This window comes from Centropristis striata, chromosome 1 (assembly GCF_030273125.1).
Source record: "Centropristis striata isolate RG_2023a ecotype Rhode Island chromosome 1, C.striata_1.0, whole genome shotgun sequence".
NCBI lineage: Eukaryota > Metazoa > Chordata > Actinopteri > Perciformes > Serranidae > Centropristis > Centropristis striata.
Window position 1 is genome coordinate 29,442,850 of NC_081517.1, and position 25,373 is coordinate 29,468,222.

Consider the following 25,373-nt stretch of genomic DNA (forward strand, 5'->3'; position numbering starts at 1 on the left):
ATCATGGAATAGGAAAACAGATGAATAATTGTATATGCATCAGTGAGTTATTTTCACAATACTTGCAAAAATTGTGAAGTCATGCATACGACTAAACACTTCATTAGGGACAAGACTCGAAATACCGAAATGCCTTTAAAAAACAAAACTATGATAGTATGATATTAAAACTCCTGCAGTAAAGCATTCCCATTAAAAGACAAGAGCAACTAAAATATGCACATAAAATAAAAACATCTTGATTAAGGTCGTGATATTGTTGCTCATGTGAATTCTGACTTGGAAACAGTTTGTAATGGAATAACCACACAGATGGGCGGCCCAGATGCTCAGTGGTTAGCACCGCAGGCGTGTGTGGAATGGAATGTCCATATCCCCCCTTTATTTAAATGGGTTCGCTCCAGGGGCTTCAGTTATCCCCCCACAGTCTACGGCCGTATACTGTGAGTGAGGCTGACTGAAGACTCCACATTGGCTATCTTACTAGTTGTGAATATGTGAGCTTTGCAAAAAAACTGAATGCAGCATGTTTTCCATCAATTTGTCCAATAATAAGTGGATTAGCATAGAAAACTGAATGCTGATTGTGTTTACGATGCACTTTGAAAGCAAAAACTGATATAAATTGGCTGAAACAATAACCTAAGTGCTGATAAACCATACAACCTTGTGCATAGAAACACACTATTCCCTCAGTGTATTAACTCTCTGGCATCACACACCTTTTCCTGAATTAGCAACTTCAAAGCTGCATTGCTGTTCTGCCCCCTCTAACCTAATGCTGGTGTTGAATTTGGCACAACTGTGATGGAGTATGTGAGCAAGTCGCTGCTAGAGAAGGGTAAGATGTGAAACTTTTTAACGGACAACTCTTGCTGCCATGATTGCTTTCTGTGACTTTGATTCGTTTCCTGAAAACTGTCTTTTCATCTAATTTTAGCCAAATATCCAATTACAGGAATTGAACTGTGAATGCTGGCGAGAGGAAGTGAGTGAGAACTGAGAAGATGAGGGCTGGACCAGGACAAACATTTAACATCCTGTTACTGCTGACTGAATGACATGTTTTATGATCAGTATGCAGGGGCGGCACTGGCAACAATGCAGGAGTGGTAACAATGGCATCTGTAGCGAACTCACCACATGCTGCCATTTCCTGTAAGTCAGCTCATTTGTCACCTAATGTAGGGTCTTCTTGATACTGTTTGTTTTTTATTGCCCATTAAACAATATTATTACCTTAGGTTCTGCTTGTGTCAGCTCTTCTGTGAAATAATGCTGATGATATGGCAGAGAGACAACTGCTAACGGATGTAAAGTAATTACCTCAGTACACCAGGTGTTAACTGAGCTGTGTATGTGTTTGTTTAGAATGTGTGTGTGTGTGTGTGTGTGTGTGTGTGTGTGTGTGTGTGTGTGTGTGTGTGTGTGTGAGGGCTGAGCAGGGTGGGATCTACACATGTTTTATCCACACAGACAAAAAATTGGCTTGTGGTCGAATTCAAACAATTTGTGATTGCTTTATTTATAGTTTTACTTAATTGACTGTAATTATTCATTACTCTAACTACTGCAGTAAATAGACATAAACATACGTTTAAGAGGGGACTTACAAATAAAGTAAGGAAGCACACAAAAGGCTGTGTGACCATGTTGTTCATGTATCAAGAACAACCACACGTTCTGCAAATTTAGAAAGAAGAATATAAACTACTCGAAATGCATCGCTTTGCTCATTTTGGAATGAACACTACAGCTCCTTTAACCTCTGCTTGGCAGTTTGATTTTGGTTTACGATGGAAACCTGAGTTTCTAAATTGTTGAGCAGAACGCTATACACACATTCACTTCACAGATCTGAGCATGTTTTCAGCATTGCCAAACACATGAATTAAACTTGAAACAGATTTTTTTGTATGGTATTAGAGATTAAGGTAACAATTATATATCTGCTAATTATCTTCTGAATTAAACTGTTGGTTGTTTTTCTATAAAATGTCAAGAACAAAGTCCCAAGGCAAAGCCAATGACATGTTCAAATCTTTTTTTCTGTCTGCCCAGTAATCCAAAACCCAAAGCTTTTCAGGTTACTATCATAGAAAATTAAGAACACCCAAAAATATACAGTTTACAGAGCCTGGGTCATGAACTGTACCATTTGATTTTCGTTTTTTTTTTTTTTGAGAATTGTTTTCAGACACAATCCTCTGTTAACTGTGGTTCCATTATAGTGATACATTTGGAAGACATTGATAAATAAAGTTTTGAGAAGATATACACTTTATCTTTCAATAATAAATCACATTGTCACAATCATTTAATGGAAAGAGGTAAAAAAAATATTATTATGTATATATTATTCTTTGTACATTTTATTTCTCCACTGTTCTATGCCAGTTACATACAAGGCTGATGAAATAAATCAGATGGACTGACTGACGTGATGTGCATTGTTTTTTAAATATGCCTCAGTCTTTAGAAGTGTATGCACTATAACAAGTAACACAGACATATGCAAAGAAGGTCCCTCCGAGGCTCGGTTCTAAGTACAAGTGTGAATGCACCAAAGATGCAAGACAAACTTATGGCTATGGTTGAGTGATACAGCACTAGAGTAAAATCTATGGCATGAGACACACCCTTGTATGACCTCATCACTGAGTAAAAAATCCAAGGTCTCCGAGGGAAAGAAGCAGAAGAGCTTTTTTAAGGTCACAAGGAACCTTTCTGCTAAGAACCAGTGATCCAGGCAGGAGCTGAATTTTAGTCTGCCTGTCATGAAACTGGTGGGAAAAAAATCACACCTATGAAGTCTAAATCTTGTGATTATCTATACATATATTCCTTAAATTATCGATTCAGACATTTTCAAAATAACACATTTGGAATGGTTTGGAATCAGCTCTTTCATTTTTCACTTTCTTTACTGGATCTTGTGTGCATTTGGTGTGAAATCATTTGAGGTTACTTGAGTTTCAAATGGTAGTAAATTGTATTAATTTGAAGGTCCTCTTTGTTTTCGTAGTACTTTGGTGTTCCAGGCGCCTAACTGCAAATAGTAGCAGGTTGATCAGTGTGTCTCAACAAGTCAGGTAAACACAGCGCTGGCAGTGAAGACAGACATTCTGCTGAGTCAGAGCTCTGTTTGTATGTCTGTATTGATTGAGCACCTTTCATATAGAGCTACTCCATCCAGTGGTCTATTGGCAAAACCAAAGAAAACAGATGGCAATGATGGGTACTATTCAGCACTGTTGGCCAGACTAGCACAAACAGACATCCCCTGCTGTTTTAACCACATGTGGTCCCTGTGGCTTTGGTGTTGTAGCTGCACTACTGCACTAGATTTACTATATTAAACATGATTACTGAGTGCTTGATTGTGGGAATAATATCATTAGTCACACTGCTTGCCTTGAACAGATTTTGCAATGTCGTGCAAATAAAGAGAATCTTGTATTCATATACAGTTTACCATGTCTATACATTTATAAACATTTACACAATGGCGTGTTGAATTCAACAGTCGCATTTGTGTTGAACGTTTCAATTAATGTTCACAATGGTGAAAACCATTGTGCGTAAACTGAAAACTCCACGTAAGCTGCATATACATACAACCTTGACCTGTCTAGACTGCTTCTCACCCACTGCATGCTGGGTCAGGCTCCAGACCCCCTACAGCCATGAAAAGGATAACTGCTGACAGAAATAGAGAAATGGATGGATGGATGGATTTTTCTTCTGACTTTAGAATTCACCAAATGCTATCCAACTAGAGCCATTAATACATCTGACAAGGAGGTCATGTTTTAGGTCTGTATGCCAGTCTGTTTGCTGCGAGGTATGTTTTTTTATTTTTTATTATGTGATAGTGATATTTGGCAGAAATTATGATGGCAACGTTATTTGTTTTTGGTTCAAATCCAAGGTAACAGTGCTATGGACTTGAACATGTACCATGGAAGTAGCAACCAAAGTCATGTTGAACAGAGAAGTAGTGGAGCAACATAAATTTAACAAGCACGTCTGAGTGTCTAGACCAGGGGCGGGCAATTCATTTTCGCAAGGGGCCACATGACCAATACCACGAAGGTTGCAGGGGCAGGACCAAAACTCTGAACTAAATTCTGCTCAATATTAATTAAAAAAAATTAAAAATAATAATAATGAGAACGACAGTGGGATCAAAATAAAATACAGTAAATTATCTGGTTTTGGGCTGCTACTGATAAGAATACATGTTATGATAAGACTGTTAATGTGGAGTAAATCAAATATAGCAGTAAAACGTAGTAACTACTCCAATCAATATATCACTTTTCCATTTATTTAAAACACAACTGTAAATGCCGTTCCTCCTGTCGTTTTTGTATTATATAGCTTGATTCTCATGTTTGTAAATTTTCTAGGTGTTTTACAATGTTGTGATGCTTTTTTTATTTTGAAAAGGTGCCCTCCAGTGTGAAACAGGTGCTTTAATTTTGAAAGGTAGTGACAGGAAATATGGTAAAATGAAAAACAAATGGTAAATAATAACGAGTGCGTCGCAATTCATATAAAGTTGATATAACGTATCAAAAAGGCTTCTAACGTCTTATTTTTATTTTCATGGAGCTACGATTTTAAATAAATCTTGTGAACAATCAGTTAAAGAGTCAACCGTCATTCAGCCAGGAATGCTACTAAACATACATTCAAACCATAAAAACAATATAGAGCATGTATGTTATGCAGTAACTTCTTGCAAAAAGCAATACATGTTTTTGCCAAGGTACCGAGGTAATTCAGTGTATTTAGTGGAACACGTTTCTTTGCAGGTGGGCATGCATGCAGGAAGATATACGTAAACCGCCTTCAAAATAAAAACACTGCGGTTGTATTGATTTCTTATTACTGGGCAACCTCGTGCGGGCTGAACAAAGACAGCCAACGGGCCGCCCAATGCCCAGGTCTGGTCTAGACAGATGTGCAGTGTATGACACCACACAGGAACACACTGATGGGTAAAACATCCTCACAGGCTTATGAGACAGTCATAGCCCACTGTATCACAGACTCACACATTATAAAATGGGTAACGTTCAAACGGATTCCAATGATTTCCATGCTGCATCAGAATTTTCCAAACTTTTTTGATAGTGACACCCTCCATAAAACATGTAGGCCTTGGCCAATCAGCACAATTGTTTTGATGGAGATCTAGATATATCTGCCACCGCATTATATGCAGTCTCTGTTGATTCACAGACTGGAAAGTGTCATTCATGCACTCGCATTTCGTCATTTAACTCATGATTTATTCACAATCTCAAGAAGATCAATTGCATCTTCAAAGCTCAGTAAGTGTACAGAATGATTACAATTTGCTCCTTTGGGGTCACTATCTCTTAATTTATATCCTGTCTGGTGGTCTTGAAGGCGGAATCGAAATCAAGACTCCTCTCCGTGTTGACATGGATTAACTTCACTGCCATGAATGTATTAACAAATGAGGTTAATACACGATAAGCATTCAGGGAGCGGAGAAATAAGGTCAAACCAAGTGCTAAACCAGGCAGGGTTTAGGATTGTACTAGTCGCATACTAATGTTTATTTACATATAGCAACAACAGCTTATTTATATTACAATGCATTATAGAATAAAGTAAATATTATACACACAATATTCTGTAATCATATCCTAGTCCATAAAACTCAAAACTTTAGTTGCTAAGGAAACTAGCCTCAGATTAGAATAGTTCTTTATAAAACATGGATAAGAGGTATAAAAAATGAATTCTGAGCACAAGGCTGTTTCTTGAGATGAGACCTTGTGAAAATTTCTCTTTATCAATGAAAAGGAAAACCAATTTTTTTATTGTGTGAGCAGCACTTGACAGCGTGACATGGTCAGAGATGACCCCCACTGAAGTTCAGGGTAAGGTAGTGTTTTGTCTTACTACACTATGAAGGTTTTTAGAATGGTATATCCTGCTTGTTTTCAGTGAGACAGAACTTCCTTTTTCTCAGAATATTCTTAGGCCCCTGCGTTCTGCAAATACATGCCTATTTGTCACAGATAAAAATATTCAAAAGTTTAAACTCTGCTTGCACTGCATAAAATGGGCAATGAGCTCCTTTACCATATGACACTAACTTTGTGACTACAATCCCTGTCATTTGTCATTATAGAAAGTTAATATGCCGACACTGCATTGACCCAGATTCAGAGCAGAGTTAAGCACATACACACAGATGCGTGGAGCAGTGGGGGAGTCTCTAAAAGCAGAAGTCAAGGCTCAACCTGTCATATCGCTGCTCTCCAGAGCCGTGTTCTCAGAGCGGCCAAAATAGGCTGATCAAAGTAGAGCACAACCTGTGAAATTCTCAAAGCAGTTATGTTCTCTTAGGAATTCAAAAACCTTCTTTAAAAACATAATGCATACACTGCAAAGTAGAATAAACACAAATAAAAACCAAGTATTTGGAAAAAAAAACACCTGCCCCTGATTGGCTGGAATCTGTCCATAAAACTCAAGAGGCTCAAACAAGTTTGAAATACACTTCTGTACCTGCAAGCCAGTGTCTGTCATGTCATGCATTTTACTCTGCCTTCTGAAGCAGGCTTAAAAAAACAAGTGGGATGCAAAACAAGCAGTACCATATAGGAAACAGTTTCTTACACAATGTCCTATATATCATACATGAGAACAATATTCATTCTTGTTACAAGCAATCTTGAGGTCTTGAGGTGTAGCCATTTTTATAGGGGTTCTTTACCACTACCTATATGTCATCAACAAGGTACCTGAAATACACAAATGCAATGTGATTAAAAACTTTGATAACCACTGAGTACATACAACAAATCTGCTATCTATATAAAATATATCTTATCAATTACCTTTGTTATCATTTTTAAAATTGTAAAGGGACTTTATGGACACTCTGTTATACTTAGGGATGGGTACCGAATTCTGTACTTTTATAGGTACCGACCGAATTCCGTCGGTACTACCGAGTACCGATTCATGTAAAATCAAACGGTACCATGTTTCGGTACCTTAACGGCGTTAACTTTAAACTGATCATTGATTTCAACCTGTTTTCATTTAACGTCTTTGATTAACAAGCGTGCTGACGATCGCACTATTTTTTCTTTTTTTATTTACCTCCTCGTCTGGTCCTGTCTGCTCACCGCGGCCACTAGCCACTAGCTGCTGCCCTCTTCCAACCCAGTGCAGAGACGAACAGCCAGCTCTAGGCCTGCTAGCCGCCAGCTGCTATCTCTCCAATGTCTCTACCCGGGCTTGGCCTTCGTCTGCCTCGGGATTGGACCTTCCTTCCTCCGTTTGCTCTCTCCATTCTTCTGTAGAACAGTCATTAACAGCTAGCAACTAGCTGCTGCATCGCTGGTCCTCCGCTAATACTCCGCTCTTCAACTCAGGAATATTACCTGCCACTTTACTCCAAACTGCCTCACTGAAATTAAATCCCTCGGACTCCTGCGTCATCCTCGATATGTGCACAGAGCAGCCCAACTCAACTTTGTTTATTCCAACCACGCCATGGCCACAATACTGTCTGACCGGTGCTGCGCCGCACAGCTACGACGTCATCACAACAAATCACACGTGCACTTGCAACCTTTTTTTTTTTTTCTCCTCCGTGCACTAGCAACCTGAGAGCGCTCCTCTGCATTCTTTGATAACACTGCAACCTTCATGTTACAAAATACATGTTCGCTCAACAATAAAGCACTGCTCATCCTGGATTTTATATTGTTTTGATATATATATATATATAAGTTTATATTTTCAGAAATAAATATGTTGAATTGAAAAAAATTGATTTTATTATTAAACAAATTAACATTTATTACCACATAAACAAACGCAAAAGTACCGAAAATTGGTACCGTTGAGTACCGGTACAGATTCCCAGGTACCGGGTATCGGTATCGTATCGGTTCAAATGTGAAAGGTACCCATCCCTAGTTATACTTACTGTAAAACTGACATATTTCCCTAACCTTACTTGCAGCTTATTTGCTACCAGGCCACCCTTTGAACCTGCTAAGAATAAATGATTGGCTCTGTCCATGTACGGCAAAGTGATAGCAGATAGCACCTTTAGCTAGAAGTGAACAAAGTGGTGAGTGTGATACACTTCTTATCAAATAAGGTTCAGATGCAATCTAAGAATGAATGCCAAAAGATGAGGATCTCTAAGCAGAAGACGAGTGTATACCTGGAGGACTGTAGTGGTTGGATATTGCAGTCAATGGTCAACACTTGAGTACGTCCCAACTAATCCCAAAGATGAGCTCTTAAATGCATAACTATTCAAACTTCCCTTTGGAGGGCTATTAAAGGTGAAACATTTTTTTTAACGCATAGCAACAGTGTCAACATCAGATGGCTAAAGCAAAGAAAACCACTGCTTTTCACTGTAATCACATTTTGTGCCAATAACTTATCGGATTTAAAACAATTGTGTTAATTACTTAAGCATGACAAGATTCACAGCCTTGCAGAAATCTAAGGAATAAAATGCTCTCTATTTATTTATTTGAAGAGAAGAGCTGGAGCATACAGTAGAAGGAACTTCGTAAAGTTTTTAATAACTATTGGTAGTGAATAAATGGTTTTATTGACTCTAGTGGGGGATATTCTCAGATTATCAATATAGCTCTGTTGAACTCAGGCTCCAATCTATATGTTGAGACCAACACATACAACACAATAAAATAATAATACAATGGACTACTACTAGGGGTGTGCCATATCGTATCGTTCACGATTATACCGGTATATTTTTTTTATGGGTAAAAAAAATGCATATCACGATATTGGCAACATGCCCTACTTCTTGACATAGTGGCATAAGGATTTCCTATTAATTACCTAGACCTTGGCGGCCCGCCAGAGTCTCTTGTGCTGCGCTAACGTCCCATTTCAAGCTACTGAAAGTATATCTACACTATTCATAACATAAAGTTATTTTGCGTTGTGTCTCTGCTCAGCAGTGTCTGTCACCCGTCAGTCAGTCTAAGCCCCGACCCACTTCTCTGTCCTCCTCTGAGACATGCACACGCATTCACACACACGCACTGAATATACCGAGCTGCCCTCCCACTGCGCTTCAAAACAAGGACCTACCGGTCTGTAATGTATCAGTCCCGTCCCCACTCTCTCTCTGTGTGCGTCTGTGTGTGCGTGAGCCGATCTAAATACTATCAACCTGTCCTGTCAGAGGTCCAAACGGTCCAAACACACTGTTGCATTGTGCCGTTCGTTAGCCGCGAGCTAACATTAGCTAACAATTAAAGTTGTTTTAATCACAAAAAGCTACTATTACTTCCTGTCGCTATACAAATGCAGCTTTCAATATAAGAGCACAGAATCCACCACAGAAATTACAAGAAGACTGTCAAAATAAGATGCCTTAAATAAAACACAGAAGAACCTTTATTCTCCTTTACAATAATTAATTAAAATAGGAAATGATGTGTTTGTGAGGTGTTTGCTCACATTTAGTTCTCAAAGTGGACGAGATTGATCACATTATACTATAAAATGTACAGACCACCTAGAAGGTTATTTTTTATTATTATTTGCTAATACTCAAGTAAGTAATTTTTTTGTATTTGGCAACTGTTGGGATTTGCAATTTACACTACATTTAGATTTATGATTGATTTGTATTTTGTTGTACAATTTTTATTTATTTATACAGACTAAAAAATAATTTTCTATATATTTTTCAGTATTATTTAATATCGTCAAGAATATCGTTATCGCGAAAATACTCTGAAATATCGTGATAATCTTTTAGGGCCATATCGCCCACCCCTAACTACTACAATACAAAAGGGTTTGAAAGATTAATGGAAGAAGTTATTTTTCTTCAACACAAGATTAATTGAAAAATTACAAATTACATTTGAAAAAATAATCAATATAATAATGTTGTTAGTAGCAGCCCTATCTTTATTGAACGTATGGATATTTGCCTTTGGCTACACAGTCAAATCCATGCACTCATAAACTTCTTCCGTCATGGGTTATGACACCAGAAATTAAAACAATGAATGAGAAGTAGTAAGCCTAATGGTTGGGCTGAAAGTGCTAAAATATTTAGTTCATACATCAAACATTTACTGCTTCCAGTTCAAATCCTAAAAAAACATCAACAGTATCTAATATCTAATAAACTAATTTGTCTAGTATCTAGTACAGAGGATGGAATAAAAATATCTGTGAGATGTCCACCCATACTGTGAAAACAGCCGCATCTTATTTAGTTTGAGTAATTAATCAATGTGTTATTCTCCTGCAGGTCATTTTTTTCCACATAATTCAAAGTACTCCTTTTCAAACAGCAATTTAACATCTGTTTGTGAAACACTATTGATACAACTTACTTTTAAAAACTTTTCATTCAAACACCTGGCTGCAGCAATCTTGTTTTTTCGCACTTTGTCAAGTCAAAATGCTTTTAAGGAGCCATTCCACGCAAATGTTGTGACTAGATGATAATGTATTTGTTATCGGTCTGAATGGGACAATGAGTCATCTGACCGAGCTTTGCAGCCCTGCAGTGGACAATGCTTAGCTTTGATTTGAACGAGGGAACACAGGTCCCTTTAATACCTATCGGATTAGCAACTGTTACACCGGGATGATTATAGGATTGCTAGGACCTTATAGCACTGGCAGGGACTTACAACGCACCTAATCATATATGATCCACTCTTCTTAATCTCACAGATAATTGGATATGATTGTAGAGTGCAGGTTGTTGCATTAACACTCCATAAGGTGAAAACCAAATCTGAATATCAACAATGACTGCAGCAAACACATTCAAAGAACTTCTACACCTCTGTTCAGTTAATACTGTGTATCTTAAGCCTCACACAGAATGTGTAAGGAACTCTACTCCAAGAATCGGATCTTATTACTGGGTATTGTCAAGGGATTAACCCATGTCAGTAAAGTTATAGGCTAACCGAACTAAAGTCATGGGATTAACCGATGACAAGGGTCTAAACTATATGGGTCAAACAATGGGTGAAAGCAGATTTATAACCCCACAGCAGCCATGGGTTTTCTGTATGAAAGTGGTTTGCAAGAAAATATACTGTATATATGCAATCTTGCAAAACTGAAATAATGTAGTTATTTCTACAAGCCAAAAATTATCTACTCAGTAACTAAACCTATAATTTCTGCTGCTCATTTTTCAAAAAAAGAAATACAGAGCCTAAAGATATAAGTATGCAGCTGCAGCTTCTGGAGCCATATTTACTACAGGGGGAAGTAATTGTAAGAGGTAGAAGCAAATGAGAAACTGCCTTCCTTAAATGTCTGCACGGATGTTCAACATGTCGACATGACTGGCCTTGCTAAGGTCATTTCTCTGCCCTGAATATCTCTTGTAGTAGGAGCCATTGTGTGGACTGTGTGTATTGGCTGTGTGTGGGGGCTAGTCAAGCTACAGGCAACATCAATAAAGGCAATTTCAGCTCAAGACTAAACTAAACTATTGCATCTCCTTTCAAACCGCTTTCAGAATAGACTTTATGTTTTAAAGTCACGTCAAAATGAAAATCAACTGGTATACATTTTTCAATTTGGAGCACATCATTTTTTTACACATTACACACTACAAGACTACATTGTCTTGATGATTATCTTTAGGCTACTTTAAATAAAACAGAAATCTTAATTGGAATGTCCGCTCTAACATATACTGTGGGTGGAATTTAATGTCTTGTTTAGAATATGACAGCAAATGTCCCTTGCTCTTTCAATATGGTAAAAAAGTGACTGAATAATGGATTACTGTGACTGTAGGAGTTGAGAGAGAAGTGTGACAGGAAGCGAACCAAACAAACATATGAGGGTAATTTCTGAGAAAGTGGGGAAGATGCTGAAAAATGCATGCACTCATTGCACCTCAAGCCATTTCTGGTAAAAACCGTAAGCAGCTGGCACATTCTAAGCCTTTAACACCCCGGTTTAAGGTTTATTTATAGAAATTATCAATCATATCTTGAGTTTAGAAGTTAATTTTAAAATTGCATGAAATGTATGCATTTATCTTTAGACATAAAAAATAAGAAATTACCCTGAAGGAATATGTCCCCAGCCTCCCAACTAGGCTAAACCCAAGACATCAAATCCCAGAATCGCCCTTGGTCAGTATATAGATTTCCTGTAAGAGGAGTGAAGAAAAGAGTCATGTAACAATAGAAAAGTTAATGCACCACGACAGAGCACACACTGTGTGGGGGAGGGGCCGGGCCAATTCTTGGGGGCCCACACTGGTCCCAGATGAAGCCATGGTGGGGGTGGATAAGGATTGAATCTGAGAGAGACAAGTGAGGCCACAGAAGGACAGAACAACTGAGAGGATGATACACTTGAATGGCCTCAAGCAATGCTCTCTGCACAGATTTGTTTATGATAGAATCAAACCAATAAGGTGCCACAACAGAGGATAGAGACACAGCAGAAGCAGGGAGCGAACCTTCTACTACCAGAAATATGTTAACAAGACCTCTCATGACTAGAAAAACAAACTGCAAGTAAGAATGACAGTGAATGTTTGCACAAAAATTGTGCACACTTCACTAAACGACATGAACGCCCATTCACTGCTGCCGACTTGCAACATCTACAAAATTCACCGGATTCCTGTTTCTATGGAAGACAGACTTTCTCCTCACTGTTGAGGCTGACGCAGTTTAAATCCATAACTGGCACTGAATCCAAGCTTGTTCTCTTTGTAATTGTATTAGCGTCTTCAAAGGTAAAACATAACTGTTTTTGTAGTGAGTTGGGATAAAGATGCAGAAATTTCATATCACAATCACCTGATAGAAATACTATTGATTTTGCAAAGAATAAACAAGTTAATGTGCATTGCAATTACCAACAGAAAGCAAGATTAGTAAAGGGTATTGGGTAATTTCAACATAGAATATCTCATATAAATTGAATATACTGTAGGAACCAGCTGAGTCAATGAAAATACAATAGTATGTGCAGCTCACCGGGTGTGCAGTAATGTGTTGCCCACTGCTCCTAAGCAGTTCACTGGTGTGTTCAAAAGGATGGGTTAAATGCAGAGGTTGAATTTCCCCATTGTGGGATTAATAAGGGAATCTTAATCTTAATCTTATAGAGACCAATTCATTATTTTGAATGAAAATACCTAAAGTCAGCAATACGTCAAATTCTAATGACAAACTAAAGTCATACTGGACAGTCAGACCAACATGCCCTGAAGTGAATCAACATTTCGCCATGACAACCAGATTCAAAGCAACTTGGACATACAGCTCCAACTTTAAGGACAGTTTTTGATGCACACAGTCTTTGATTCTCACAGTTCAAGGCATCCCATTACGCATGTATAACATGAATTCTAAGACTGAAACATAGCTGGCTATAAAGGGAATCAAATGAGCTCCATATTAGCTGGATAAAATTCTAAAGAAACTGGCTGAGGTGGTTTGCTTGTACACTGAAGAAAGGCTCTGTTGTCACTTTATACCCTCTGAACCTACGAGGCCACCGACCAACAAAAGAAAAATACTATTAACAATTCAGTCTTGTCAAAATCAATAATTTTCCCCCAGAGACTGTAACATCTGTGGGAGGCTAGGGTAGAATCATTAAAAGAGTAGTGAAAAATATTGGCAGCAGTTTGGCATCACACTCCAGCTACAACATCTCAATGAGAAGAGGTGCTGTCTGCTCACTGAGAAATTTTACTTTTAGTTCTGAGGAGATATGAACTCTCTCTCTCTCTCTCTCTCTCTCTCTCTCTCTCTCTCTCTCTCTCTCTCTCTCTCGGGCATTTTCACTGATGCGACTAAAACCTTATCACAGGTAATTTCACCCTTTAATTAAAGTTGTTATCAAAGAGCAACTTTAATTGTGTAAAGAGAGCTACTTGGTTTCCATGCTTTGCTAGTCTGAAAGATTCCCAACAACAATTGATCACCTGGAATCCCCTTGTCAATGAATAAGCACATCTACTGCATGCATATTAACCAAAGTGTATAATCCGCAGTAAACTTAATCCTTACTATTTTATTAGCCCAAAACCCTTGGCCAGCAGTTAAACAGAACCTCATAGGAAGTTAAGTCGCCAAACCATCATCTTTGGATCTTATTAATCAGTATCAGATAATTTAACCCTGGTAAATAATAAAAAATACAAAACGACCTGGGCTACAAGGTGAATGTTTCTAAGGACGGTGAGTTGGGAGTTTTTAGAAAACTATGCCATGACAACAATAAGCTCTCACTTTGCACTTAAATAGACCAACTTCTCCATTATTAAAAAAGCTCACTTTTAAAAATAGGGATGGAAACATTTGAACACTGAGCTTTTCTAACACTCTCCTGCAGAGAAATATTTAATGAAAACTAAGATATGCAAAGAAATGCAGAGAATACTGTTTTCATTGCATGAAAAGACTATTTTAGAGTTTTAAAATGTTTGTTCAAATTGTAATAAAGCCTGCTAGGCCACTCTGGCATACACAATGGTTTAAGGTTAAATGAGATACGATTATATGAGAAAGTAAATCTATCTTGAAAAAGCGTAAAATAAAAAAGCAATCTTAAATATAAAATAACAAGCGTCACAATTGTTTGCTTTAAAACAACAGGACTGATTACAGAAATGAGTAGCTAATGGATTTTACCATCTACTGGGGGGCGTTGTGCAGAAATATTACTAACAACCCTTGCTGTAGATTTTGCATATAAATTCACATCAGTTAAATGGCCTTTACAACTGTCCATCATAATTCAGCAGCTGGGTTTACCACCTACACAACAGCTAACAAAGAGTTTTACTCATGCCATCTAGTAAAGTGGTACTTGCTTAAGCTAAAAGTCAGTGCAGCTAATCAGCCAACATAAGGTACATTGCTTCATGCAAAGTTAACTGACCACAAGGCAAGTAAATGCAATGTAGATAACATAGAATGGCACTTGGAGTGCAAACCCCCTGCAAATGGTGCATTCATGTGATTCCTGTACATTTTTAGATTATTTAGACAGCACTTGAATGTAGCAAAAATGTCCTATGGAAATTTTAACAGAAATAATGAATTGGTGTATCTGCCCAGTGATTCAGATCCACTCCAAAATGTAATGGCTGCTTCCTTGGCCCATGCCACACCCTTCCACCAACTTTCATGCAAATTGAGCCTGTAGTTTTTCTGTAATCCTGCTGACAGACAGAAGAAAAACCGCACCAAAAACACTACTTAGCTGAATGAAAACAATACAATAAATGGCAAACCAGTGCAATATAAAGTAAGTGTCTTCTTTGAAGCTTCAGGACGGGGGCACCACATCATCAAGTCAAACTCATACTCCACACTATGATTCTGAATCCAGCCTACACATTCAAATCTGTGCAGATCTGTGAGCAGCTCTTTCTGTAGGGCAGGGCTCCTACAATTCTGAAGTGCTGTTAAAAATTTAGCTTCAACCTGAATATAAGATCTGAGCTGCATAAGATATTAAATTTTGATTAAATATTTCCACACAAGTAAAGTTGTGATGGCACAAGGGGTGTGCATACTTTTGCACTCTTCATTTATTTAAATTCTATTAGCTTCATAAGAAAATGACAAAATATCTGCCCGACTTCTGATGACTTGCAATGCTTCATAAGCAGTTTTTGATTAAATGTTATTCACCCACAGTCCCCGACAGTGTAACGAAAGGAGGGGCTGATTTATTTGATGATAGTTGTATAAAGAATAGAGTGTAACAATATAAACTCTCGCTGTAACAGCTCTTTTGCAGGGCATTGTGGGTGTGGTCTTCGGCAGACTAATAGACATGAAAAGGAACTTAAGAGAATAACCTCGTTCTTTCTTGCTGCACCAAGCTGCTGCTGACACTATACTTTCAAGCATTGCTGGATCATCTACTTTATTGTCCCCCCTGAAACAATAAAGTGCTCTTTTCTTTTTTTCTTTTTTGGCTTTATAGTCCAGTGTGGAATAATGTCATACAACCAGTTAAGAAGCAAATGAATCCAGCCAATCTAGCATGTGCTGTTGAATAGGCTAAGTAATTAACTGCCCCCAACAACGTATATGTTAATGTTATGTTAAAGATGAGGAAATAGAGGAAATACACACTTAGCCAGTAACCTGGGGAGAATGTTTGCTCTCAGTTAAATGCAATTCCACATTGCAGCATCGGACAATATAAAGCCTGGGGTTAGGAGAGTTAAAATTGATGTGCTAGACAAGAGCGCTACAACTATTGATTGTTCTGTGTTGTTTCTATTGCCTCATCTCTCATCTCTTAAACAGTATCAAACATTTGTGGAAGAGCTGGAGTGAGAGAAGGCCGAACAGGAGAGGCAATCCTGTTCCAGTAAGCCGGGGTGCCATGGCTACCTTAAAGCTCTGCTTCAGTACAACAACAGGGGGTTCCATGGTGTTCAGCCAATATCGCTTCCTCTCCCGGGAGACAGAACACAATGCACTCCGGACCGCCACTGATTGCAAAGTCTCACCCATAAATTATGGCTTTTCCTTATCCCCAGTCACAGAACCAGACTTTTTTACTGTGAATGGCATGAAGTAACTGAGCCACAACATTCAGATAATTACGTACAGGTGGTTGTCAAACCCTGTAATTTGTTATTGTCAAATGAGGAATGAGAAATGGACTATATACTAGGTGAAAATAATTGTCTGTCAAAAAACTCAACTAAAGTGATTTTGCTCAATGAGGGACAAATACTTTTGACACTAGCTTTGTAGTTACACAAGTGTTCTTCTTTCTAAAACCAAAAAGTTTACCCAGAGGATCAATGTGATATAAACAGCAATTATGAAATGTCATCATGATTACTAAAGCAATGGTTAATGGTTATCAAAAATGGTTATCTAAAATGGTTATCTAAATCAATGGTAAATAATCTCGTATAACAGCACAATCTGTAATGTGGATGTAATAGACTGTAGAATGACAAAATGAATATCCTAAACGTTAAACAATGAAGCCTTAGCTATAAGATGGTTCTTAAGCAGATGATTCGACAGTGATACACATTGAAGTTATTTCCCAAAGGGCAGAGGAGAGTCTGTCCATTCTTGGCAGGCTGAAATCACTCTCATCAATATTCAGTAAAAGATATATTCAGGAGTTTATATATTTTTTGTTAAGCAAAGTTACCACAAATACAACTTTTCTTAATTATTATATATTCTAGCACATCAAAGGTTGGGAAATTTTAAAATGCATTGTGAGTAATTGAGCGACAGACTGAACTTCTGCTCAGATGTTTGATTTAGACAATCAACAGAAAGATAATTAATAAAAGTAATAGTTAATTAAGTCATTGTATGTAGATAAAAGCCAGATTAAAGGATTTGCTGTTTTGCCCACTTTTTATATTGTTGTTGTCACAATAATATTCTTTTTATTTAAATATTTCTCCCTGGGTTATGGGGAGTTGTAATGGGCGTGAGTCACTACGTTCTGACAATTTATAGACTTTAATGACTACTCTAGTAACAAAAAAATCACAGAAAAATGTAAAACTCAAATACCTTGTGCTTTTTCTTTCTTTTTTTTTTTAATTGCAACGTGATGGACATCAAGTGGTTTTTACGGTATGAACGATAGCTCACTCATATTTCTTTGTTTCTTCTCTTAACCTCAAAAGCTGAAGAATACAGGAAAAGAAACAGCACTCTCCACAGACAAAAAGGTATTAGATTATTCTAGCATAAGCCTTTGCAGACTATCCCTCATTCCAGCAAATAACATGACATGGTAAACATATGGGGGAAAGACAGTGAACGACACAGTCCTGATAGTGAGCTGGAGCATGCCTCCTTGTCAATCAAAAGTTCAGATTCTAAATACAGCCACTGTGTGACCCCTTCAGGCATCTGAGACCCCATATCTCCAGTTACAGGAAGAGAATGTGGCACACCACACTGGCTCATAAAAGCTTTGGTCTGACTCCTGCTGCACTGTACTGTTGAATGCAGAGTGCGCTTATATAGCCTGAATGGTGCGTGTGCAAACAAGCCCACCTACCCAACAAAAGACACAACAATAATCTACAATTTTACACATTCTTTTCAGCTGATGAATAGTTGCAACGTGTAACATACAAGAAGACAGAAGATATGTATCACTGATCCACGGATGAAGCACAGATTTAGCACCAGTGCTTTCGCTGAATAGACGAACTGTGAGTGCACGTTGTTTGACTTAACGTTAACGGACAGTTGGCACTGAAAACACAATCAGCTGTGTTTCACGCAGCTTGCCAGGTTTCTTAAACTAATTGTTCTCATTGTCAAAAAAGCTAATAGAGACTTGACTATAAAGTACGGACACTTGCAGAGTGAGGCGAGGCAGGGCTGTTTGCTTCGCTACTTGAAACCCTCGAGTCAATCACGAAAGCGCCATAAATAATTCAAAATCATTTGCGAAAGATTAGTACGACTTGTAATTCATGCCGCGGATAACGGGTGATGAGTTTATTTGAATCGTGCGTGAGAATGACAATTAAACAAAGAGGGGAATTTATCAAACAAAGACATTAAAGAGCGTTGCAAACACGGGGAGGACGAAGCTAAACGGTCTTTACGTGAGTTAGGCAATTTAAGGATACTAACCAACTCCTAAACGGTTTAAGCGGCTGTTGATGCAGATGTGGGACCGTTATTTTATCAGCATTAAAGTGGACACACCGGTGTCAGTTAGCTTAGCCGCTCCACTAGCCTAGCAGCCTAGCTTGTCTCTGCCCGACAGGCTCTCAGAAATCAGTCGGAGCAGTTTTCAGCACTGGGCTCGCTGGATAGCAGCTCTCGGAGTGCGGTTTAGATAACGATAGTATAGTAGGCGATACTAAGATTTTAGCTAACGAAGCTAGCCCAGATGTGCACATAAACGCCACGGAAGCATGCGTTGATGCAATGAGCAATAAAGTGATTTATTTACACCGCCAACTAGCACAATGATGAATGAAAAGCTGGACCTCGCCTAAGCTAATGTTAGCAGAACAGTGGGTCAGTCAGTGCAGCAAGTGTAATGCTACCAAGCTGCTAGCAAAAAAAATCATCCAGTTGACAAACCAGAGCATCCAACTAACTAACGCTACGCACCTTTAACCGTTGGAAATGACTCCTCTTGCAGGTCCACAAACTGTGTACAACGCCTGGTTTCACTGAGTATTCCCAAAAAAATGGTGTCCTCCTGCTCAGTTAACCCACGGTGAACAGTGAAAATCTACTCAATCCGGACGCTTTCCTCAATCTTGTGGTGCTGAATCTGAGGCTACACGCTTCTGTCGGTGTCTCGGAAATGCCTCCTCCTCCACAGCTGCCTGCGAAATAATGACCCCTCCCAGCGCCCCGTCCACAACAACGGAGCAGGCAGGTGCAGATGATGGTGCGCTAGTAGCGGAAAGCCTTGCAATATAGTGGGCTGTGGGGTAGATTCCAGGGTTGTCAAATCAGGAGAGCCTCTGTCGTTGACGCATGCGTGGTTGATAGTGTGAGGATGCGCCCTGCCAGTGAACACATTGTAGGGAGGATTTCTGAGCTTTGACGTGTTCTGGGAGGGTGCATGCCGATTCCAACCGTAGTAATACTAATAACAGTATAAAGAACGTAACTGTGTTTAAACCATAAGACATATCGTCACACTGTTAAAATAATCGCCTGAGTCATTTTTTTTGTTTGCCTACATCCTCAGTTGATCAGATCATGTGATTTTACCCCTTTAAGATCATCACTTCTTTGACAATTTGCCACATTCATAGGCATCAGATAAGAACCCAGCAAATAAGAGCTGGAGGGAGATTGTTTAGTTATCAGTTTAGTTTATCAGTGTTTTATTGTTGACACTAATATTGGTAACACTTTAAGGTGCCTACATAAGAGTGACATGAGCGTGTCATAAACATGACATGGGATGTGTCATGAACATTAATGACACTCTGAAGTAACATTAATGCTCATGATGACTTGTCATGTCATGTTTCTGACAGGCTTGTGTGACTCTTATGTAGACACCTTCAAAATAAAGTGTTACCATATCATGCTTAAGTCACAAAGGTATGTTCAAAAAATGCCTAAGTCATTTATTTCTCTTAAGTTACATAATTACACACAGTGTTATTACTATGCCAATAGCCATCATTTGTTAGATCCCTTTTAAGTGAAATGATCAATAAATGTCACATGTTACACTTTTGGTGAAGTTTTTTGTGTTTCCTGCAAAACTTGAAAAATGGAGTTTGGCGATTATTTTAACAGGGTGACGATATAGAAAGATACTTTATGAATTTTCAAGAGGGAAGAGAACTGTTCACATTAGATTAATATGGTCATTAAATAGAACAGAATACTTTCTATCAAATATCGTGGGCATGTTGGGGTGCAATTTGCAGTGCCAGGTTGAGGTGATCAGTATTGTGTGGTGAAAGTGTTATGGTGGTATAATTATTTGGTTTAAGGGCTTATAATGGCTTTACATACAATTACAGATGGCAAGCACAAAAATTACTTGAAATCAAAATCAACACAGGCAAGTAAATAAGGATTAGGAAATAAGTTGGCTCAACAAAACTATGGAAACTTTTTTTTGTGAGTTTATAGTAATTTGCAAGACTTAATTAATCAAGTCATTTTGGCAAAATGATTGCAACAGATTGATTTGATTTAACAAATGAGTTTACGGCATGCCAAGTCATACAAGATCTACACTAACAAGTAAGTCAGCAAATCCTTTTTCGAAAGCATGCAGCACCATTTTTATTGTCTATTTCACAGTTTATTTATTCCCCCCTTTCGACACAAATTTTCACATATTCATTTGACCAGACTTTTCTCTGTGCCACAGTGCACCACCCAAGTTGTTTTTAGCAGCTCTTAAGCTGGTAAAGGTATTATCAATGTGGAGAGCATCAAAACCATCTAAATTACTTTTACAGATGGTTGTAGTTTGTGGACTTATTTTGCTAGTTTTGTTAAAGCTGTTTGGGTGTTGTATATGTCAGCTGAAAAATATTTTTGAAAAAATTTCCAGAGAGGACCTTCAAAGCCTGCACAGAATACATGCACCCCAAAAATAGTTTACGGTACAACTATATCATTAAGACTACTTTAAAATGCTGCAAAAAGCAAGAGTTTGGGAAAAGCTGAAAATTGTGATCACTTAATGCAAACATGTTTTTTAATTGCTTTTACATAACTGCCTGTTGCTTTGTTTGTACAGGATGATAAACACTACAATACAGCTCCAATATAGGCTAGAGAACACATAACACATAGCCCATATTTCAATGTGCCTAAAAGTTGAATAAAATGAAGTATAATGAACGGTATAACATTTCTTTATTCCAAAAATGTACCTGAATTACAGATTGTCTTTTCTTACTTCGACAATATATTTTGTGAAATAGGCCTATAATGAGAGTGCGCAATAAAACTGTGTAGGGTGCACGGTAGGGCCAAGGATACAAAGAAACAAACCACCAGCACTCACAGTAAATAGTCTTCTTATTTAGTGTGTTTTTTTTATTTATTTTGTACTTATTTATGTTACCCAGAATAAAATAGAAGACTATTTATCAGTGAGTGCTGGTGTTTCTTTCTTCATATTGAGGGTCAAAACTAAAATATCTGAGGTAAGATTGAAGGTTATGAGAGTTCACACTTCTACTCTTTTTTCTTCATCTGCCTCCTCCTCCTGTATGAGAAACACAATATAAGTATAGATATATTCATTTTTAGACATTGTTTTGAATAAAGAAGCAAATATACTACAGGAATAACAACTATTAGATATGCTCTATATATAAAAGCACAAAGCCTAAAGCCTATCCAGACACTTCCATATGCCCTTTTTTTGAAGTAAAAAGTAAATTAAAGTTCTACTTTTCTATTATTAATCTGAGACAATCAGCACTGGACAAGACTTAAAAGTGCAGTCACAGGCAACATATACTGTAAAAATGTTTTTTTGCTAGTCACACTTATTAAACACAACATAGTCAAAAAAAAGCAAGTGCACATGACTTATCTTCTCTGCAATAAAACTCCGTGTGAAATACAAATTACACTGACTAATTAGTGCCCCTTTCGCTGATGACCACAAACTTGCTAATAACACCTACACACATTAGAGCGGTTTTAGATGAGGGAATCATTCAGTTGGTCTTTTTTCACAAATTGTTTATTTTTTTTGTTTTTTGCAGCGGAGCATTTCCCTCTCATCCAAACACACTGTAACATGCATGCTGTCATATGTGGCCACAGCTTTCACTTGCACCCAGCAAGATCAGCCTTGCTCCCATCTGGCAGCAGATCTTGGATTGATTTAAAAAGTTAACTACAGCAGGAGTGTCGTGCTTCAGACCATCACAGTCCTGAACTGTCTCAGTAACGTCACAGATTATGTTTGGATAACTAGAGCTAATACCACATTTATCTAAACTTGGCCATCCATCCGTGCCTCAACTCTCCACCACTCATTTGGGTCTGGCTCTCATGCAAGGTATCCTTATAGCTATGTCCTCCAGCCTGGGGGATCCCAAGGCTTTCCCAGCCCAGATTGCAAATGTATGTAGTCCATCCTGCTTGCTTTGGGTCTTCCCCAGAGTCTTCTCCCAGTTGGATGTACCCAGATTTTGTCCACAGGGAGGCTTAGAGCAGGCATCCTAATCAGATGTCTGAACTACCTCAACTGTGACCTTTTACGTGTAATGGAAAGGTGTGGCAGTTCAACTCTGAGCTCTTTATCTGAGCTCCTCACTCTGTCCTGAAGGGTCAGCCCACATGCACTATGAAGGTAACTCATTTCAGCTGCCCCACTGCCCAGAGCTAATGGCTAAAAGCAATGTTTGGAACACAGATTGCCCAGTCTAATCCTTAACTTTGCCTTCGGGCTCAACTACAACTTGAGTACAGTGCCTGCAAAGCCACAGATGGCAAAATCCACCTGACGATCTCCTGCCCCATCTTAACCTCACTCATGAACACACCTAACCTCAGCTCAGTCCAAACCCAGTGAAGCAATGCCAGTTTATCGCACCATTTCTTAGAAAATGTGGATCTTGGAAGCTTGGTGAATTGGTCTCAAGAGGAAACTTGAACCCAACTATTACAGCTTACTTTGTGAGTATTTCTGCAACACGTTCATTTATGGTTAGTTATAAAGAGTGATGCTTCTGAAAATAGGTAAAATATTTTGTATAAACATGAGGTAAAAGTTTATCGTTTCATCAAGAAATACATACATGATGTTATTCCAGCCTGGTCTCCTAAAATAACATTATTTTGCAGCTAAACTGCATTGTCAATTATTCTTCTTTTTTTTCTTGATGTATCACAAAAGCATTTAGACAGAGTAACATTTATCCATGATTCATGGACATGAGACATTTCAAATCACCACATATAGAACTAGCCACTTACTCACATATTTTCAAAAGCTTGTAATTTTGATAAAGAGCCATATTTTGCAACTTGATTTGTATGATATTCAAACTTAACCCATGGCACTTACTCTTGCTATGTTTCTTGACTTCATCTTCGTTTGTGTTGTATATTTGTACGTCGCTTTGGATAAAAGCGTCTGCTAAATTACATTGTGTAAATGTGGAATCCTAGAATATGTGACATGTGACGACCGCTCTTGTACCCTACTTCACAATCACCGTTTCAAATGTCATGATCCCCATTTTAAAGTTATTGTTAATGCTGTAAAACGGCAACAAAACCATTTCCTAAGGTTAGGGGAAAGGAAAAGAGTAAGGGTTCGGTTAAAAGACACAACATAACTTTTATTACCAAAATATTGGTCTCCTGGTTAAAAGACCAAAGATTTGATCCCTCCCGCCCCCACCGACAGATATATATGGCTCTATGACACTGTGTTGCTTTGTCAGAAATACAAATTGCAGTGCATTACTCTTCAGAGAAAATCTTACAAACCATTCATGAGGACAGGGCTTAATGAGGAGACACACTAAGTTATTTGTTGGACTTGAAGACAATTACAGCATCTGAAAGGAGCAGGTAATCACTTAAAGCCTCTGAAAAGTTATGTCTCCTAAAGAAATTGGATTACACAGACTTCCAGCCAACATATTAGATCAGTATGACACTGCTAAATTAGATGGACCTTTGATGCTATGCAGCTGTGGCAGATGAACTCTTGCTGAACATTAATAATCTTTTAGGGAAAACGGTCACATTAACAATATTAAAACACGATCTCCAGTTAGCGACTATAGCATGAATGAAGTGTGGAGGTTTTAAGATTATGGCCTTAATGCCTTATGGATGAATAATTTATTGGGGAGTAAATTTTGTTATAGCCAGTTGTGGGCATTGCCTTTAGTCCCAACATTTCCTTCTTCTGTCCCCTTTTTTCTTTGTCATGAACAGCAGCCCATTGTCTCCCATCTGCTCGTGTTTTTAGTGCATGGCAGCAGTCCAGCACAACATGTTAGCAAGCTATTATTCATTTGTCAGTTGGGGGACCGTGACTATTGGGTTACTGTAGTGAGTTGTCTCAAAGTGTATCCCAGCCTTTCACTATCTGGTTCATTGGCCTGATCCATCTGGAGCAAAGCTACACTGGGAATAAACCTATCTTTGAGTTTGACGAGTCTGAATAACTGCCTTATTATATTTAGATCAAGGCGAGTAGCATAATGCAGCTCCTTTTTGCTCATAGTGCTACATGCTGAGATTTCCTCTGAGATTTTAGCATACCAGCATTCATCCATGGTGTATATACTACACTATACAAGGGTATAGTATGCGTGTGCTTTTGTATGCACACATATCCAAGTAACAAGTGCAAGCTATAGGCTTGGCTTACATAAAACCCCATCTGTTTCCAACACATACTCACATTCCTCCACAGTGTCCAGCTGGGCCCTCCCCTCCGCCCAGAGGAGAGGCACTCCAGGGACTGCAATCAGAAAATGTCCCTGGATTGGCTTCTACCGCTCTTTTAACATAATGAGGTCATCACTACACCCAACCCGCTGTACTTTGAGGATGAATAATAAAGTTTTGCAGTCTCTTGGCTCACAAAACATCAAGCTTTATTCTGTGATTCAAAGAGATGAGAATGCAGAGGATGGGAAGAAAGGGTTGGGGCTGAAGTTTTTGAAAACTGTCACTGGAGGTTAATATCTCAAGAGGGGAGAAGCTTTCGTTTTCCTATTTTTTTTAATCCCTCTATTGTGTCATAAGAGTCATTCACATCTGTGGAAAACAGCACTCAAGAGCCATTTCATTTGCAAATGCCAGAGACATGAATGGCCTTGGACAGAGTCATTCTGAACGTCC

At 38.3% G+C, this 25,373-nt stretch overlaps 1 protein-coding gene across 2 annotated transcripts in view; it reads right to left on the reverse strand.

Moving 5' to 3' along the window:
* Positions 1-19,376, reverse strand: part of ctnna2 (catenin (cadherin-associated protein), alpha 2) — a 352,125-nt gene extending 332,749 nt beyond the window's left edge. The window contains exons 1-2 of one of the 2 annotated variants that reach the window (XM_059337510.1): positions 19,167-19,376; positions 12,119-12,205 (exon numbers count right to left, since the gene is read on the reverse strand). The gene's annotated coding sequence lies outside the window, so the exon portion shown is untranslated. The remainder of the gene's footprint in view (positions 1-12,118; positions 12,206-19,166) is intronic. The other variant, XM_059337500.1, reaches the window with a different exon arrangement.
* Positions 19,377-25,373: the final 5,997 nt, after the last annotated feature.